Source organism: Empidonax traillii, unplaced genomic scaffold, assembly GCF_003031625.1.
Source record: "Empidonax traillii isolate 1590-97213 ecotype Southwest subspecies unplaced genomic scaffold, ASM303162v1 scaffold394:size533684, whole genome shotgun sequence".
NCBI classification, from domain to species: domain Eukaryota; kingdom Metazoa; phylum Chordata; class Aves; order Passeriformes; family Tyrannidae; genus Empidonax; species Empidonax traillii.
Window position 1 is genome coordinate 507,269 of NW_020955587.1, and position 13,725 is coordinate 520,993.

The following is a 13,725-nucleotide window of genomic DNA, read 5'->3' on the forward strand; positions in this document are numbered from 1 at the left end:
TGTTATAATAATTAGGAAATTACCTTCATAATAAAAAGAGATGTCAATTTAAAGGGAAAAAAAGGAAAAATTGCACTATTATAGGACGACAGTAGTACTGGAAAGCTAGGAGAGATGACAACCCATGAAACAGATTTTATTCCTTATCTTTCTTTCATGTCTTTTCTTAACTGAACAAGAGATTGAAATGTATAAAAATATCTATCCAAATAGAGTACACTGGTCAGCTTTGAGAAGACTTTTTTGCATTACATAGCCAACATTAATTTGCAGACAACTGAGACCAAATAATGTATGAATAAAAACTTTTTTTTTCTACAGCTAGGCTGGTACAGATTCTTGTTTTATTGTAATTCTTCTTATCTCTGTCTCATTTGGAGAAAGCAAAACAAATATCATATTTAAATTTCTCTGCCTATTTTGTCTACAGAGACTTAGTATTTACTGGGGGTTTGGTTTGCTTTTGTTTCCTTTTCATTATTTTCCTTCTTCGATCTGCTTACCGTGATAAACTCCTTTATACATAAGATTAGGGCTTCATTAATTACCAAAGATCAATCCAAAACATCCTATTGGATGTACCTTTTTCTACTTTTTTTGGATCAGAACTGTCCAAGTACTCTTCACATTGTTGTATAAACTCTACCTAAAATAAGTTTAAAAATTGACACATGCTGACACATGCTCTTTCCTACTCATGAGGAGGACTGCTCTGGCTCTTGGAGACAAACTACGTAAATTCATTCTCTTCACATTCCAAAGGAAAAATAAATAAGTAGATAGGTAAGAGAAGGGAGTAGAAGGGAATGGCAAGTCAGCAAATCAATGACTAATAACAAACATGGCAGCAGCATTTTAAAAGACTGATGTCTTTTCTAAATAACACTCTAAAAATCAATTTATCAGAAAGCTGTATTTCAGAAAAGGAAACACTCCTTTTTCTTTGTACGTAGGGAACATAATACCTTTCATATGTTTCTATCACATAAATCAATCCTCAACAATACAAACTTACGTCACTTGTACTACCTGCAGTCCTATAGAAAAGAACTGCTAGCTATGATTAACTATTCAAATTTAAAGTACTGAAAGCTTACTATACATACAATATAAGTCTGTGTTAGCATAAAATTCTATCACATCCAACTTTTCTGATACAAAAAATTACTTGTGTTCAAAAAATCAGTTGTACCTTAGTACATGTTTTCTAAATGCTGTAGATCAATAGGAAAGAGAATTTTCCCTGCCAGTTCAACTGTGGCCATCTGCAACATAATATTCAACAAATAATATCCATAGAAAATCACATTCAACAAAAGTGAAAGAGGAACTATAGAAACTTAAAGTCAAGTTTAGACAAATCTTATCTCTGACCTTGCAAAAGAATTTTGCATGGCAAAATGTAGAAGAAAATTCCATTCTTAGCTGCTGGTAAAAGAAACATTTTTTCATCTAGGATGCAGTTACATGTAAATAATCTAATTTCAGGCACAATCTCTAGGTTTTTCCATATTTACCATGTCTCAGATTCTCTCTCTCTCAAGTACGCAAACACAAAGATGAAGCTGCTAAATAGTCTACAGAAAAACAAGCACAAATGAACACAGGAATAACAGGGTAAAAGAAAGAAAGCATAATCCAGATAGATGTACAGGTAATCACATGAGTTTACAGAGTTTAGGTCACTTCTTCAAGGATGCTACTAAGCCCCAACAAAGCCTTTATGCACTAGACTTTATGTCCCTCAAACCTCCAGCTATAAATGCCAGCATTAACAATAGTCCTAAAGGACAGATAGGTTTGAAAAGATCCCTCTGAGCAGTTGTTGGGAGTTACTGGCTTAGTGCTCAGCCAATGAGCACTGGGTTAGGACTAGACAAGGGTTAGGAGGTTCACAAAGGCTGGCACTGCAGTTGCAGCAGGGTGGCAAGAAGCCTCTCAAGGGAAAGTGTATTCTGAACATGAAATGTTCTTCTGGGCCATGGGCTTGTGGTCATCCTGATAATTACCATAAAGCTAGGGGATGGCTTTGTCTCAGCCTGTCTCAAGCACCCACAGCCAGGGAAAAATATCCATGGCAGCCTATGAATTCTCGTTGAAGTAAATTTATAACCTTAATTTTCTGAACTAAATATAAATCAGAAGTCTCAGAAGACGTAAGGTCCTCAGAGTACTTACTCTGATAAAACAAGAAAAAACCCTGAATAACTGAGGGATCGCCAAATGTAGTTGCAAAATTCAATTTCATCCCTCTTAAAACCCTTGCCCTCCTTAAATCTTATGTTCTTTAGTAAAATTACATCATTTCCTTGCAGGGCACTGGAAAAGTAGTCCAATCAAAGAATTTCCTTCCCTCATATCTATCTTCTTTCCTCAGCGTTATCTTCATGATCAGAAAGCAGGTATGATTTGTAGCACACGATACCTGCTCTCACTGGTGACAAGAGTTACACAAAAAAATTAATGGAAGAATTTGAGGTACAGCAGCATACACTTAAATGTACATATAAAATCAGACAGAAAATATTGAAGTGAAGACAATATAAAGCTTTGGTCGAGCCTGAGTTATGCAGCCAGTGTCAGATGCAGGGTTGAAGCTAATTATGCTGAAAGTAAGCTTTATTCGGTTTACATGCACTCAATAAACAAGCCTTTTTCTATCCTACAGACCACACCCATTTTTACCAACAACTGAGTAGACATCCAAAAACAGATAAGTTTTGTTTCTTTTAATCTCTTTCTTTATTCTATCTATCTGATATTTGGTCTTTTTACCTAAATCAACATTGTTATGGTGGCACAAGAAATTTGTACCACATTGATTTCCCATAGCACAGGAATGTCACATTAGCTAAAGGTGAAGAAGCTAATAGAATGAAAATAATAATCAGAATAATAATGGAGGAATTATGAATCCAATTGCACATAAGAGATCGAAATTTTATGTTTGGGTTCTTGTGCTACTATAAGTTTTAAGATCAAAACACAAATGGTTGTTAAGTTCAAAGGCATTGTATCAATTCATCCACTTATTGACAAAAAGAACATCCTTAAACATGGCAGTGTATGAAATAAGTATAGGAACAAAGCAAACTACTGTTTACTATCAGCTGAATCTCCTAATGCTCTGCATGGTCTTTTTCTTCCAGTGCTGCTATTCTTTTCTGTTAGAGACAATTGTATGTGGGTGGTTGGGATAGGGAAGTCTTAATATTTCCCAGAGAAGAATATCCTAAATCAGACCATATATCTGTCATGGCTACGACTTGTCTTAGTGTCTAAAATGAAAGATAAAAGCTTCCATTATTAACAATAGAGTGCTTCGCTGGGATATAACTCCAGGTTTGTATTTTAAGGGGTTTAAAGCATGAATTCACCAATGTAAAAATAATCTTGTTACTTACAATGGAGAATGGGGCTTTGCTGTCATATTAACTCACCATCATGCTTGCACAGAAGTCTTTATTATCCAGCTATTTACACTGCAATATTAGCTTGAAAACTGGCTTTAAGTTAGAAAAGCCTGGACAAGAACCGTCAAAATGCAACCTCACGGAACCTACCAGGCAAACTCCAGTGAGCAACCTCCATCTTGACTGGTGTAACAGTGGCCATATTATGCTGTTCCTATCACGAGGGCAACATTTTGCAGAAGTGAATGTTTTGTGAGACACCTATTGGCTCGGACCAACTCAAGTTGGGAGGGGGGGAGGCAGAGAGTAAGGGACAGATCAAATATCATGGAGGTGAGGTGGTGCCCTGTTCCATACCCCAGCCCCTTTGAGCCTCCTGGGGCGGAATTGGATCAGCTGTGAGTCAAAAGCAGCCCAGGAGCACTCCCCACACCACACCCCATGGAGTCCCTAACAGAGCCCCAGAATGGCTGGCACATCAGGAGCACTGGCCCACGCCTTGCCCCAGAGTCAGAATGGCCAGTGGGCCAGAAGTCCTGCCTAGAGGGGTGGTAACAGGAGGACCAGAGCAGACAAAACCAAAGACATGTCGTCTCCATGTGTTTGGACCTTACCATCTGGACACAGGGAAGCTGGAATTGCATGGTACTCCAGCTATAATTCTCTCTTTTTCACTCTCTTTCTTTAGTTCTTCTTCTCTTAATCTCCTTTCTTGATATTTTGAGTAATTTAGACCTGGTTGGGTTGGATTTTGCTAAGTTGTAATGGTTAGTATGTGCTAAGTCAATACTTTGTGTAATGCTTAATTTTGGTTGAATATCACCCTTCAAACTTTTACCGTTACCTTGTCTTCTAAACTTTGTCAGTAAAAGTATGTTATTTTACCTCCTGAGAAAACCTGTGTGGCACCTTCTCCCTTATGCCCTCTCAAGGTATAAAAGAACTGAAGGCCCTTTTAACAAATCTGACGAATTTTTGGAGCCTTGTATATTTTAAAGTAAAACTTCTTCAATGAGCTCATAGGTCGGAGCCTGGGGTCTTACATGCTCTAACATAAAAGTTTTCAACAGTTATGTCAACATGGACAGTCACAAGAATCCATCAGAGTTTACACACCTGAACTCATCTGTTCAAAAGTGTCAAACAGAGAGCAGTTGCATTAAAATGTGCACATGCTTAGTTTGGAGAAATAAGACTGATGAACTTAAAGTCAAAGTAACATTAATTAGACAGCATGCACAGGGCCAAAATCTCTTGACTATTTAAAAATGAGATTCAGTATTTCTTGATTACATTAATAACTACTATGATGACTTTTGCCTCTGCTTTTCTTGATTGCTCATTGAAATTAAATAATTCCCTATGTGAATTAATCTAGATAGCCAAAGATAACATCATAAATATGGGGAAGTACTGGGAAAAACATTCTAATTATGTGTCCTGTCCTCCATGACTGTATAGGAACAAGTCAATCAGTTTTATTTCCTATGTTATACATACAGTATCCAAGAAGTTGTTAAACCATGTTTTGTAATCTATTTCTTTCCTAATCATCTTTAACATTTTATTGCTTTTTCACAATTATTAGATACTAAACTGATGCTTTTATGAAGCTGTGATTCATAAGACTGTGATCTCAGTCCTGACTGGTAACGGACAACTCTGAAACCACCATTTCACATATGAAAATAAGTTTTATTTTTATTTGATAGTATTTGATGTCTATTTACTCTAAACTTAATTTTTCATTTTATTACCCACTGAGTTTTATAAAGTCTGTCATTCTGTGATGATGGTCTGCATCTATACTATTCTGAAAGTGTCATGAGCAAACTTAATCACTTTAAGATTTATTCACTTTTCCAGGTAATTTGCAAGAAAATAGAGTCAGGCACAATTTAAATCAACATTCTTTGAACAAAACAATCTACAGTATTGTGGCAAGAGCATAAAATTAAAGCAATAAGAGAAGGAATGCTCTGAATATTTTTCCAGAATCCAGCAGTTTACCATTTGAGGACAGTTGCAATTAGAGGTGAAGATCTTGTATTCAAGAGTTCAAGATGGATTTTTCTTTCATTAATTTGTTTGCTTTCCAAATCCATGTAATTTTCACAATCCACAAACTTCCTTAAAAAAAACAGAGTCCTTTTCCACATTTGAGGAAAGTTTGAAAAAAATAAATAAAGTAAAATTGCTCAAACTTTGCCTTTCTTTCTTTCTTTCTTGTTTTTGCTTTTGGTCTTGCCACTTCAAATGATGAATTGATATAATAAATCCTTTGTAGTTTTCCCTAGTGCTAATTCAGACTTGTTCTTGGAGAGTAAAATTACATCATGATCTGTACTGTCCTGTTCCACTAGAAAGCTTTTATTTTGACACTTTTGTGTTTTAATATATTTCCATATGTTTCAGGGTAATGATAATAGTCCTTGTAATAGTATAATTTGATGTCATATTGATATTCACTTATTGTAAGAAAGTGTTAAACTCTTAGGCAATGTGAAAGAGTGTGGCAGTAGACATACGTGTGGGAACTACTGTAATATGGAATTTCATTTCAATAAGCTAACCACTGAAGTTCAGAAAAAGCATACTAAACCCCAGAATTTTTCTCTCAGCTCCTAGCATCTTCAAGACTGATGAAAACAACATGCAAATGAATGTAAATATTACGGTAAATTGAAGATATAATTAATCATATCTGACACTGGAAACTAAAGAAATTTAAGCAACCCACATAGTTCATAGGATTTAACACTGCAGTTGAATTCTACTTTCTGATTCTGTGATAAAGTGATTCTGTCACGCTTTCTGTAATTATTATTTATTCCCACTGTGTCAGAAAAAAAAAAGTATTGAACACTGATATATTGATAACCTTTGTTGGTAAATATCTTAGCATAAATAATAACTTCCAGAGTAAAAGGACTGAGTGCGATTGTCCTGAAATTTTCTACTGTAGACAGTAGAGACAGAATGGGGCCTTGATATATGCTCTGTTCTTGGGCATCCTGAAGTATTCACTTAGTAAGAGGGGCATAGATGAGAAATAGTACTGAAATGGACTCAATTGACCTTGGCAACAGGCACACTAATGGCTCTGAGAGTGGAGAGCAGGGCAGGCTACTTAATCCTCAGTGTCAGAAAGCAATTAAATCTGCTAATTACAAAATTATATGTGCAAATGCTCAAAGGCAAGCAAAAACTGTAATGATTAACCATTTTGCAAAGAAATTCTTCCTTCTCTCTCCAACTGTTCCTGGGTATTCCCGAAAGATAACATTTTCACACAGGAGTAACTTCAGCTAACTTAACGTCATTCTAAATGACAGTGATAGCCTTTGCTTTCTCCTTGGAGATGGTACATTTATGATCCCCAAGTGTCAGGCTGTCAGACTGGACACTGTGTTTAACACAGTCATAACCATTAGAGTAACAAAATTTATTGTAGGAGCTACAACTGAGACGTAAAGCAAATTCTACTCTTGCTTTCCAAAGGTGCAGAGGGACATTGCAATAGCACAGGACCCTATAGTATCAGACTAAATGTTTGTGCTTTTCCACCTTCAAAGAGGGGATCATTTTTGCTAGAAAGTTTATGCCATATTCTGTACAACAGCTATAGAAGCACTAAAACCTAGAAATCTTTTTTGACATCTTTCCCTAAGCTTTAAGAACTCAGAATACTGAATTGAGCATATGAAGAGGTTATTGTAAAAGTCCAGTGCACAAGAAAAAAGCCTAAACTATTTATGTGGAAGTTAAGATGTAAATGTCAATGCAACATCCCCAGAACAAACTTAGAGGCATTCTTTCCAAGTAATGCTGTTCCCTACCATATCTATTATCCTCTAGTACATCACACCAGCCTTCTGCTGGAATGAGGAAGAGGAAGGTCTGCCCTAGAAACATTTGATGAGCCTTTAAATAATTTCTAGTTGGCTGTGGAGTATCCATGTAATTAGAGAGACAGCATAAAGGAAAAACACAAAGGAATACAACTGAGGAATAGCCCCTGAATGTATGCTGGCCTGCCACTTGGCTTGCAGATTCCTTTGAAGTCTATGCTTTTTGGATTAAAATGAAGTAAAATTAAACTTCCTAGGCTTTACCATTTTTTTTTTAATTTTTTTTTTAACTCGAAGCATAGTAAGTTTTTCAATAATTAGGGGTCAAACCAGTTGAAATAATTTTGCAAGTAAAGAATGCTAAACTACAGAGGTTTGACTATTGCATTGAAATTCATCTGCTGTATTCCTTGTGTCTGGTAGTTCAGCACTTGTTGACTGTTCAGAGTCTACAGGACTCGGCATGCAGATGAGTGAAACTTCACTGTACGAAGCACAATTTTGAAAGAAATTCTTTATTCTCTCTACTGTGAAATATCCTGTCAGTTTCAGGATTTTTATTTTTTGTTTGTTTCAGGATTTTTGGACCAGTGTTTTTCAACATTCTCTGCAGATTTACCAGATGAAGAAAAGGACTGCAATGAAGTATCCCTTTTCACAACACTTAAGCCTCTATTACTCACTGGTGTCCACCACAGCTCGCACTCAGCACACCTTTATTATCTGTAGCAGTTCACTTTGCAGTACAGTTTGAAAAACAAAGTTCAACTAAGTATGTTATCTCTGGTTTTCAAAGATACCTAGATATGGATTTTAGTTCAAAATATGTGTAATTAATCCTGTGAGACAAGATTGTACAAACTAGAATATTTTTATGAGAATTTGTGGTTCCTTTTCTTCTGCTGATCCACTTTTTCAAATTTTGTGGCAGGAGGAAGGCAAGAGTACGCTGACTCTAAAATGACTTTTCAAAGGATTTAAAGAGTCCTTGGGGCTTGTGATCATAAATATTGAATAAAAAACATAACTTCATGACACTTTTTTTTGATTTTTAATGTAGATGCTTGATTGCTTTTTCAAAAATATGGCTATAATCATCACTGCAGGAACACATATTATAGAATGGACTGGGTTGGAAGGGACCTTAAAGATCATCTAATTCCAACTCCACTTCCATGGACAAGGACACCATTCACTAGACCAGGTTGCTCAGAGCTCCATCCAGCCTGGCCTTAAACACTTCCAGGGATGGGGCATCCTCAACATCATGTGAACCTAACAGCATGCAGTGTGGTTTAGAGTCATATGAAAAGTCCTAGAGTTTCATTTTTACCTTGCAACCACTTCTCTGACAGCTATAAGTTTCTATAGGACTTACTCTTTGCTCAAGTCTTGAGTAACTTCTAATTTTTCAGTGGCACAACAAAGAATCTTATTCCTCTTCTTCACCTGCATGATGGAGTTTCCTACAATAGTAACAGATGCAAAGACCCAAGATTCATTAATATTATCTGTACTTAAATATGACACAGCTTTATTGACTATTTCCTAACTTGATAGTGTTAGGGAATATTTTTTTTCAATGCCGTAAAGTGACACTTCATCACATAATTAAGTGACACAATAAAGAAGTAGAAAATTACATTCCAGAACTCTGGAATATAATACTACTATTAAAAATAATTGATAAAAACAAAATTTTAATGTAACATTTTAAAATTAACATACTTTGAGAATTTAATGAGTTTGTTTAACTAGACAAGGTTATTATTGAGATACACAATTTTTGAGTGGACCATCTCAGAAAAAATTCCCTACAGAATATTTAGCAACTCTTAACATTTTTTATGTTCATGTGTCAGTGATCTTTTAGTACTGTTTAAGACTGTCAGGACACATGCAGATAATTTTGAGACAGCTTTAATTGTTTACTTATTTGTCTAAATTTATACTATGAAAAGCAAATTTTAAACTTCTTGATTTCCCCGAGTTCTAATGTGGTAAATAACTCTTATTTCTAATTCATATGTTCTAATGTTGTACAGTTAATATTCAATGACAGGGGTTAATAAATGTCCTTAAATAAGAAATAATAATACTACATCTGGAATAAATAACAACTAGAGAGTCATCACTAACAATTTAAGAATTCATCTATGGCTTGACCACTTTTGTGTAAATAAGTTCAGATTTTTGCATCTTTCCTATATTCATCCTCATATGTGTGACAATGCCTCTTTTCTATCTTTGCTGAATAATTTCCAGAATTTCCACCCTAGTTTCCCTCATTTTCAAAATGTAATTTTAAATGTCTCTAGGTTTCAAAGACAACAGAATCTTTCTCTAGTATTTGAAAAATATCTAGGTACAAAATTCTCAGTTACAATGTTCAGCTATCTTGTTTCTGCACTAAAACAGAGAGCTGCACTGACACAGTTCTTTGTAGCATTTTGAAGAATGCAAAATACAGGGAGCAAAAGTACTTTCAAAAAAAACCTCAATCCTCTAGCTTCTGCGACTCTAGCCTGACTTATGGTGTTCCTGCAAAAAGCGATAGCATACTCAGTGGATTGAAATCTTCTAAAACTGGCTGGAAATATATTATAATCTTGTTTCCAGTTTAATGGAAAATGGAAGCACTGGAGAGACTGTCCAGACTGAATTCAATGAAGATCTTTTACAGTTAGAGGGGAGATCCTTGGCAACATACTGTATCTCTCAAAAGGAGAAAGAAAATGGATTTTCATCCTCTGAATGCTTAAAGAAATGCAGTATATTTGAAATGAACTCCTAAAAGTATTTTGTCCTATGAACCCATAGAACTCCACAGGAGTTTTTGTTGCTACACAGTGAGGTGCCATAACCATGTATATTGTCTTTTAGTTTAGTATGTGTTCTTTCTCTCAATGTGAAATATTACGAGACAGCAGTTGGCTCATTTTATCTGAGCTATCCTGCAGATGCCTTCTGATTCTCATTTTATTGGCTATGTGGAGAAGTTGCCATTTAAAACCTTAATTGCCAGAGCAGGTTGTGAAATATTCTATGAGATTTACTGCTTTCCCTTTGTGATGTACCTTCACAGCAAAGTGACCCTGGTGATTAGGAAGCATATTGTATAAATGGCGATGTAATGAGGGCTTGGAGACTATGAAGTCTCCGAAGAACACTTCATTTTGAAATTTTCTTGTTATGGAGTATTTTATGAAGAAATCCTGCCAGGAATTCCAATGAAGATAACCTGGATCTTTAGCCAGAGACACTGTCAAAAATAGAACAAAATTCTTAATTAATACTTTAAACTGTAGATCCATGAAGTCCAACCTCACCATTTAACTGATCTGAGGAAGAGAGGCACTGAAAGAAAAAAATATCTCCATCTTTAAGATGTAAATGGCCTGCATATTTTTCAAGTTGTTGGCAAGACATCTAATCAGAGTATTCATGATTCAGAGTAAGAATAATAATTCTGAATATAACGAGTATGTGGATAGTTTTTCTGTTTTTAAGAACTGCATAATGCATAATAAATGTATTACATACTTTAATACTTAGATTTTTTTTTAATTCAAATTCTGCTGCTACTCCACTGCAGTCTCTACAAGAGAGTTAAATCGTTTCATTCGTTTTATTGCTTGTTAACTTTGAAACATAAAAATGACCATTTATAAGTTAATTTTAACTATTTCACTACTGATCAGACTTAGGAAGAACTTGCTTCAGTATGCTTCTGTCCAATGCTGTATTGATTATGCAGTTTACTGAGATGTTAAACTCCTGTGCTCCTTTTAAAACAACTTCTGTTGTGGGTTAAGCTCAGGAGGCAGCTAAGCTCCACTCAGCCACTCACTTACTCCCTGCAGTGGGATGGAGAAGAGAATCAGAAGGGTAAAGTTAAGAGAACTTGTGTGTTGAGATAAGGACAGTGTAATAGGCAAAGCAAAAGCTGCTCAAAAAAACAAAGCAAAATAAGGGATTTGTTCACTACTTCCTATCAGCAAGCAGATGTTTAACCATTTCCAAGAAAGCAGGGCTGCATCATTGTGTAACCATTACTTGGGAAGATAAAAGCAGTAACTCTAAATGTCTCTTCCTTCCTCTTCCTTCCTCTTCCTCAGCTTTTCTTGCTGAGAATGACATCATACAGTATGGAATAACCCTTGGGTCGTCTGGGGTCATCTATCCCAGCTCTATCTCCTCCCAGATTCTAGTGCACCCCAAGCCTCCTCACTGGCAATCTTTTATAAAGTAAACCAATTGTATTTACTAGTACAGGAAAAAATATACTATGTGAGGTTTTTCAAAGAAAGAGAATGATATTATAGTAAGTGAATATATATACAGATACATCCTGAATATCGTAAAGCTTGTAATAGCGCTGTCACTCATTTGCTCTTTAGTGTCGCAGAAACTACCTCCAAACTCTGTGAAACAATGAAATACAAGGCACAATTTGTATGGTTAAAAGACAAAGTTGTATCTGAAATGGAATATACTGTATATGAAAGCCAGATAGTTGTTTCAAACAGGTTTTTAGCCTTTGACACTGTTAGTGACCAAGACCTGAGAAAAAAGGTCTCACTTTCAGCTGCTGACAAATACTCAGACTAGGTCAGGTCACTTCAATATTACTTTCACTTTGTTCTTGAGAGGTTAGTGATTGGAGATTCAAATAAGCATCACCAGAGGTGAGAACCTAATTGGGCCCAGAAGATTGGATTTCTGCCAGAAATATGAAAGTGTGCAATGTCAAAAATATACCATTTCAAAATATCTGCTGTCCCTGTCTCTGTAAGACACCTAACAACAAACACACAAGTAAGACCATTGAGTGCATAGATATTTCTGTTCAAAAATTAAATTCTTTGCTGTACTAGATGTGTAAAATTTAAAGTGGTCAGATCCAACAGCAGAATAATCATCATTTCATAAGGCCAGCTACAAGTGAAGTAAATAAATGACTTGTCAAAATGTCATTGCAAGGAGGGACAAAAAAGACTTCATTCACCCCTACTCCTTCTCAGAATACACAAGCACATGCACCAGGAAAAAAAACTGCTGCTTCTCTTGCACATTCCTTAGTAAATCAGCAATTATACATCCCCTCCCAAGAAACCTTCTCAGGGGTTTTCTTTCTTTCACCCTTGTAGTTCCCTTCTTCTGGTATCTCTGTGATTTTACAGAGCATCACAAAAATCTTCCTTTCCCCAAAAAAACTGGGAACATGCCACTCAGAGTGGCTCTTCCCAGCAGCTTTCAGGCTGCCCAGTTACAACTGGGGGCATCCAGCTGCCCGCGATGGCACCCCACAGAGAGAATGCTGGGATTCCATACCCCTACTGGGGACATGGGTCAGACAGGAGCCAGCTATGCCCAAACACTAAGCTGGGCCAAGGATCCAGGTGAGAGAAAGCCATGAGCCTTGTTCAACACCACTGTTCCATGGAAGTGTTGTTTCCTCAGTATGTCAGGAGCTCCTGCCTGTCACAGAAGAAGCATGACAGGCTCACAAGGTAGCTGAAAGAAACCCCAACTGGACACCCCACAGCCTGCTCATATCCAACAGGCACACAGGGGGCAGGAACCAATACCAGCTGTCCCTCACAGACCCATCTGCAGCAGTCTGCCTTCTCCAACCCTCTCTCATCTCAGTCTCTACATGCTATGAGGCTGGCTCCCATGGGATTTGCATATCCAGTATTGGGGTAAACACCCATCGGTGTTGCTGGAAACTCCCTCGTGAGGTTCCTCCATGCCGCCCCCAGCCCACGGCCACTCAGGAACTGGTCAGGCAGGGCTGGACCCTTGCAGATAGCCACCACTGGCAGGAGAGGAAAGGCGTGGGTGGCTTTCAGCAGGGAGATGGTAGGCTTGGAAGAAGAGAGCTGCCACCTGGATGCTGACGGCAGGTTATGAGGCAGTAGCATCTGGGCGGGAAACATGGTGTGTGAGGGAGGCAGGTGGTGTGTCAGCTGGAATGCACAGCAGAACTGTGTATTCTGGAACTGTCTGTTTGAAACAGCTTTGAAGAAAAGGACCTAAGTGTCCCAGTAGACAACAATCTGTATGTGAGCCAGCAGTGCACACTGGCAGCAAAGAAAATCAAGTCCATGGAAGTGATCCTTCCACGCCACAATTAAGATCATGCCTGAGGTCCTATGTCCAAGTCTGGACTCCTTGAGCCAGAGTGCAACACCATGTTTCCCCATACATAATCAACAAATGCATTCTTCAATTCTTCTTCAGACTTTTTTTTATCATTGACATCCTATCCAAAGGCTGACCCAGTGGCAGACCTGACAAGATGGTAAGACCACGCTGGGGATGCAGCAGTGGCAGCTGCAGGTGCAGCCTATTGTCTCCACGACCTCCAAGCAGAGGTTGGCTTCATATGGCTGTTTTTGAAATTTGATGGTGCAGGCCTGTGGCACATGAGAACAGGCAGATGGGTAGTGTGGCAT

At 37.3% G+C, this 13,725-nt stretch overlaps 1 long non-coding RNA gene across 1 annotated transcript in view; it reads right to left on the reverse strand.

Annotated features, from left to right (window-relative positions):
* Positions 1–8,671, reverse strand: part of LOC114062273 — a 71,020-nt gene extending 62,349 nt beyond the window's left edge. The window contains exon 1 of the long non-coding RNA XR_003572332.1: positions 8,643–8,671. This is a non-coding gene — a long non-coding RNA (uncharacterized LOC114062273). The remainder of the gene's footprint in view (positions 1–8,642) is intronic.
* Between the last annotated feature and the right edge of the window lie 5,054 nt (positions 8,672–13,725).